Source organism: Taudactylus pleione, unplaced genomic scaffold (assembly GCF_031769625.1).
Source record: "Taudactylus pleione unplaced genomic scaffold, aTauple2 ptg000634l, whole genome shotgun sequence".
In the NCBI taxonomy this organism is placed as follows: domain Eukaryota; kingdom Metazoa; phylum Chordata; class Amphibia; order Anura; family Myobatrachidae; genus Taudactylus; species Taudactylus pleione.
The window spans coordinates 4208823-4214617 of NW_028285036.1; the positions used below are offsets into that span (position 1 = coordinate 4208823).

A 5795-nucleotide genomic window follows, 5' to 3' on the forward strand; every position below is an offset into this window, starting at 1 on the left:
TTTCTTCAAGTGCACCACACTTTACATAAGTCAACCCGTTACCCACTGCTCCAGGGGTGCCAGCGATAGCCCTGGACTATCAGCCTAGGCCTGGGGTGCCCTGGAGAGGGGGACCCCCTTTAATGGACTGGGCTGACCAGCGGTCAGGGGTAATGCTTTGGGTTCCCCTGGTAATGCTGTGAAAGGGTTCCCCTGGATATGGCATAACCGCCCCCCCCCCCACCCTCGCTAGAAAAAGTTTGATGCTGGTTATGTAAAATACCTATTCATTTTGTCCCCTGTATTTCCATAACCAGGACAGGCTCAGAGCCCAGTGCTGGTTGCGCTAAATACAGGGGACCCCTATGTCTTTTGTCCCCTGTATTTTGGCAACAAGGGTTGGCTCCCAATAGCCCAGTGCTGGTTGTGCTTAATACAGAGGACTCCTATTGTCATTTGTCCCCTGTATTTAGCACAATCAGTACTGGGTCTCCAAAGCCCGGTGCTGGTTTTTCTTTTTTTGGGGGGGGTATGCTATTCTGCATCTCCCTGATCCGTGCATGCATCTGTCTGTTATCGCACACGATCTAATGAATATGCAAATCATTCGATCGTGCACAATATATCTGGTGTACATCATGCAACTTTTGCTGCACATCGCGCACTGGAGCTGCCTGGGAGGGTTCAAGGGAGATCATTAATGAGATTGTACCCACCATTACCATCTTCAAGGATTAGTACATAGGGGTCTATTTACTAAGTCCTTGGAGAGAGAAAATGGTTAAAGAAAACTCCCAGCCAATCAGCTCCTAACTGTCATGTTACAGGCTGTGTTCGAAAAATGACAGTTAGGAACTGAGTGGCTGGGACTTCTCTTTCACCATTTTATCTCTCTCCAAGGCTTAGTGAATAGACCCCAAAGATCTCTGGGAATATCAGGAGCCAGGATCATACTGGAGGGTTTCACTCACATGCTACCCTCCAAGTGTAAGATTCCCCAGCTATAATTAGGGAGAGCAATGGGATAGAGCGCTTACAAAAGGATAAAATGGGGTGGCGGGGAACACAGCTGCCTTATTATAATACAGGTTCCAGTTATATATCATACTCATTCACTGTTCTCCAACTGCGCTAGACTCCAGCATCTCAGCCAGTGATACATGTACAGCATGGGGAACCTCAGATAGGGAGACATCAGTCTGTTACATAGAACATTACATTTATTAGTAATATAACATGTATGACAGTAATCAGGAGAGGCTCAGTATACATGACCTCAGATAGGGGGACATCAGTCTGTTACATAGATCATTACATTTATTAGTAATATAACATGTATGACAGTAATCAGGAGAGGCTCAGTATACATGACCTCAGATAGGGGGACATCGGTCTGTTACATAGAACATTACATTTATTAGTGATATAACATGTATGACAGTAATCAGGAGAGGCTCGGTATACATGATCTCAGATAGGGGGACATCAGTCTGTTACATAGAACATTACATTTATTAGTGATACAACATGTATGACAGGCTCGGTATACATGACCTCAGATAGGGGGACATCAGTCTGTTACATAGAACATTACATTTATTAGTGATACAACATGTATGACCGTAATCAGGAGAGGCTCGGTATACATGATCTCAGATAGGGGGACATCAGTCTGTTACATAGAACATTACATTTATTAGTGATACAACATGTATGACAGTAATCAGGACAGGCTCGGTATACATGACCTCAGATAGGGGGACATCAGTCTGTTACATAGAACATTACATTTATTAGTGATATAACATGTATGACAGTAATCAGGAGAGGCTGGGTATACATGACCTCAGATAGGGGGACATCAGTCTGTTACATAGAACATTACATTTATTAGTGATACAACATGTATGACAGTAATCAGGAGAGGCTCAGTATACATGACCTCAGATTAGGGGGTACTTAGGATAAACAAACACATATAGGGGGGTACATGGTAATCATTTTATATTACATTGGGGTACATGATAAACAAACCAAATAATAAAATACTTATTTCACTTTTAATGCCACATAAAATATTTATACTGTAAGAAGCTTAGACCATAAGGATCAGTAATATAAAACATTGCATATTTGGCATTAATATTTGGTTACATTCTCTAGTAAGGCCTATATAACAGCTGCCGGTACCTCCTCAGTGACCTGTGACTCCCATCATAAACCAGTATAAATTATACGGGGGCCACACTCAGCGGCGTCACTCTCCCTACAGCGCTGCGCACTATCTGCGATTCCAGTCTATGCACATATTCATTTCTACATCTTATTGTAAAGCTTACATGTAATTATATATATATTATACACTGACACCATCCAGCACAGTGTACACAGTGATGTCCCCTTACTGATATATTCACAATGGTCACTTGTTATAATTACATACAGGCCAATATCTGGTGTCATAACAAGGGCGGATTATAATAATAATATTACATTATAAAGCACAGATATGCTGAGCATGTGCCTGGTAATAAAGGGAGAATGGTGTTATAAAGGGGCTGTATATAGAGCCTAGAAACCCTTTCTGTTCATGTCTGTATCTATGTTGTCTTCATTGTATGTCTTTACTTTATATAATCCCAGTTTCCCCCGCTGTCTTGCACTGCAGAGCACTGGGGGCACCTTATAAATCAGCTTCAATAATAACAATAATTACTGTGGATTCAGATAAATATCAAGTGAATTAAGTAAAGCAATAATGCATGCTGGGAACTGTAGGTCAACCCATGTTGTGTTATTAGGAAACATAGCTGTGGACTACAGTACCCAGGAGGAGGAAATATCATCCCAATATACATCACAGCCAATAGTATCAAGCGTAGCACTGACTACAGTAATAGGGTGCGCACCAGCTGATGGACAGATATTGCAGCCAATCACAGCTCTTAGTGTCAGAGGTGGTAAAATCCCACAGAAATCTTTATTTATAGACAATATCTAATGCTGGGTACAGACTACATGATGTGTACACAGCACGACATAGCCGGTGACGGGACCCAGCATGCGCTAGCGACCCGCAGGGGAGGGCATATCATGGGTACACACTAGACGATGTACCTGATGTGTCGCTCCGATCCGTGGGATCAGACGACATATCGTCTAGTGTGTACCCAGCATAACACCAAATATGGGAAAAGATCCAGTCACACTGGTCACCTGGTTATACAGGGGGAGGGGCTCAGCTGTAGCTCCACCCTGTTTTATTCTATTGGCTGAATGTTCCCCCAATCAAATTCTCCTCACTGTGATGTCACCAGTCTCTGGGCAGATTTGTTATGGTAATTTCTCCCAGCTCCTAAATGCCCCGGTTATAGTTATAGAACCTCTCGTCCCTAGACATAGTGCAGCATGAAGGGGCTCAGTGAGGATGGCAATGTAGGTGTGTAAGTGTCTGATGGGGTCACACAGAGAATAAAAGGACAGCTGTCCTGCCTCATAATCCAGGTATACCCTCACTCTGTCACAGGGGATATTGTCAGGTAACCGGATCTCTGTCCTGTCATGTATCACTAAGTACTGATTATTATTCCTATACACACACCAGGACTTGTTATTATATCCTATGTATGACTGATCTCCTCTCCTGTCTATACTGGGATAACACATCCCCACCATCCACCTCCCTGATTTACTGACATCCACTTCCCAGTAATGTCGCCCTGAGGAGAATCCCCTGGTGCTTATTACCTGACCACACTGATATCTCTCTGGTGTTACTGGACCTCTCTGCTTTATACGTGACCATGATGCAGTTTTCCTGTCACCTGATATCTGTATATTATTAGCAGCTGTGGTTACATCCAGTAATAGGTCTGTAGCTTCCTGAACATAGATCCCTGTATTTATACCTCTTATTATATCAGATAATGTGAGTAATTTCCCTGAGATGAGACCCACATCCAGATCTCCTGCACCATGGACCTGGTTATCATGTCTCTCTGTGTCCTCAGTATCACACAAGTCACCTGTGTCTGGTTCCTGTAAGACAGTCAGTGGGTCACACATGTTACACAGCTCCTCAATGTGACGCATCTTCCTGGACAGCTCATCCTTCTTTATTTCCAGCTGCTGGATCAGATCAGAGACTGAGAGTAAAACGCGCTGTTCCTGCCTGGAGATCTCACTCAGGACTCTCTTCTCCAGGTCTTCCAGCTGTCTCCTGATGTCTCTAAACAGGGCAGTGACTGTCTCTGTTACACCAGCTGCTTTTCCCTGAACTTCTTTCCTGTGCTCCTGCAGACTCTGGACTCTTTTCTCAGTCTCCTCTCTCTTTGTGGTCAGTTTCTGCAGATCATTTCTCAGCTTCTTCTTCTTTTTCTCAGAGGCCTCATCCAGCATCTCCACATGGTGTCCCCGATGTTCTCCAGCCAAACTGCAGGACACACAAATACAGACATCGTCCTCAGTGCAATAATACTCCAGGATCTTCTTATGGATGGAGCATTTCCTGTTCCCCAGGGAAGTGGTTGGATCAGATAAGACGTGTTCTGCTGACTTGCTGTGTACTCTCAGGTGTTTATCACACAGAGAAGCCTCACACAGCAGACAGGATTTAGCAGCAGGTACAGGAGAGTCCACACAGTAAGTGCAGAAGATCCCAGTCTCCTCCTGATCTGGCCGAGTAGACAGGAAACTCCCCACAATGTTACACAGAGTTATGTTCCTCTGCAGTGCAGGACGCTCCCGACACTCTGCTCTGCATTCAGGACAGGTATAAACTCCAGACCCCTCCTGTGTATCCAGCACACGATCAATACAGAATTGGCAGAAGTTGTGGCCACATCTCAGGGTTACAGGATCTGTATAAATGCTCAGGCAGATGGAACAGTCCAGCTCCTGTTTAATATCAGCAGACGCCATCGCTGGCAGCAGGAGAGAGAAATGAAAGTGAAAGTCTCTGACACACAGGGCGAGGATGAGAAAATCACTCAGATTATAGCTACAGGCTCAGTTATACTATAGGTTATAAGGGGCACAGCCAAAACATAAAGGGACATCATGCAGGAAATGTACTTATATTGGAAACAGTAAAGGTCTTTTAAGAAGATGAAAATTATTACTTCTGTACATTTTGTAGGGATTTAAACTTTAAATGACAGTTATTTAGCCTAGTACAATTCTGTAATTTAAAATGTATTACCAAAAGGTATATATAAATCTATTCAGTGACATCACAAGGGGTGTGTGGGCAGCACCCGGGTGTCACCCGCCGATTGGACAGTGAGTGAGCCAGGACTGCAAATACACTGGTCCCCGGGGGCAGTCCACACCTCCTGGACTCCCCAGAGAGACAAAAACAAGGGGGTTCGGGCTGCGTGGCCACGTCCCCTACCCGTGTGGCCACGCTCCCTTTCACAAGTCTACTATCCGCACCGCATGTCGCCACTGAATCTATTGGCTTATTATTTTATCACACAGTAACTACTTGTACATTCAGAGTAATAATTTTAAATTTTTGGCACTCAGGACGATAAAGAGCTTCGGTTTGCGTAGAAGTCCGTTGTCAGGGGGGATTGCGCATGAGCAGAATGGGTCATGTGACATCACTCGCAGGATCTGCATCTCCAGACGCAGATTTTCTGGCCCGGCTGAGGAGCTCCGGCAGCCATTCTGAGTAAGCTGAGGCTCAGATGGCCAATGGCTGCAACAATCATAGCAATGCTTATAGCATTTATCTCTAAATTCAAGCCCATAATCAAGTACACAATATCACGGAATCAGTATGAATGACCACCGGATCTATGGCCGGCGGTTCA

General features: G+C 44.4%; 1 pseudogene; it reads right to left on the reverse strand.

The window, feature by feature from the left end:
- Positions 1–1614: 1614 nt before the first annotated feature.
- Positions 1615–4899, reverse strand: LOC148479193 (E3 ubiquitin-protein ligase TRIM39-like; annotated as a pseudogene).
- Positions 4900–5795: the final 896 nt, after the last annotated feature.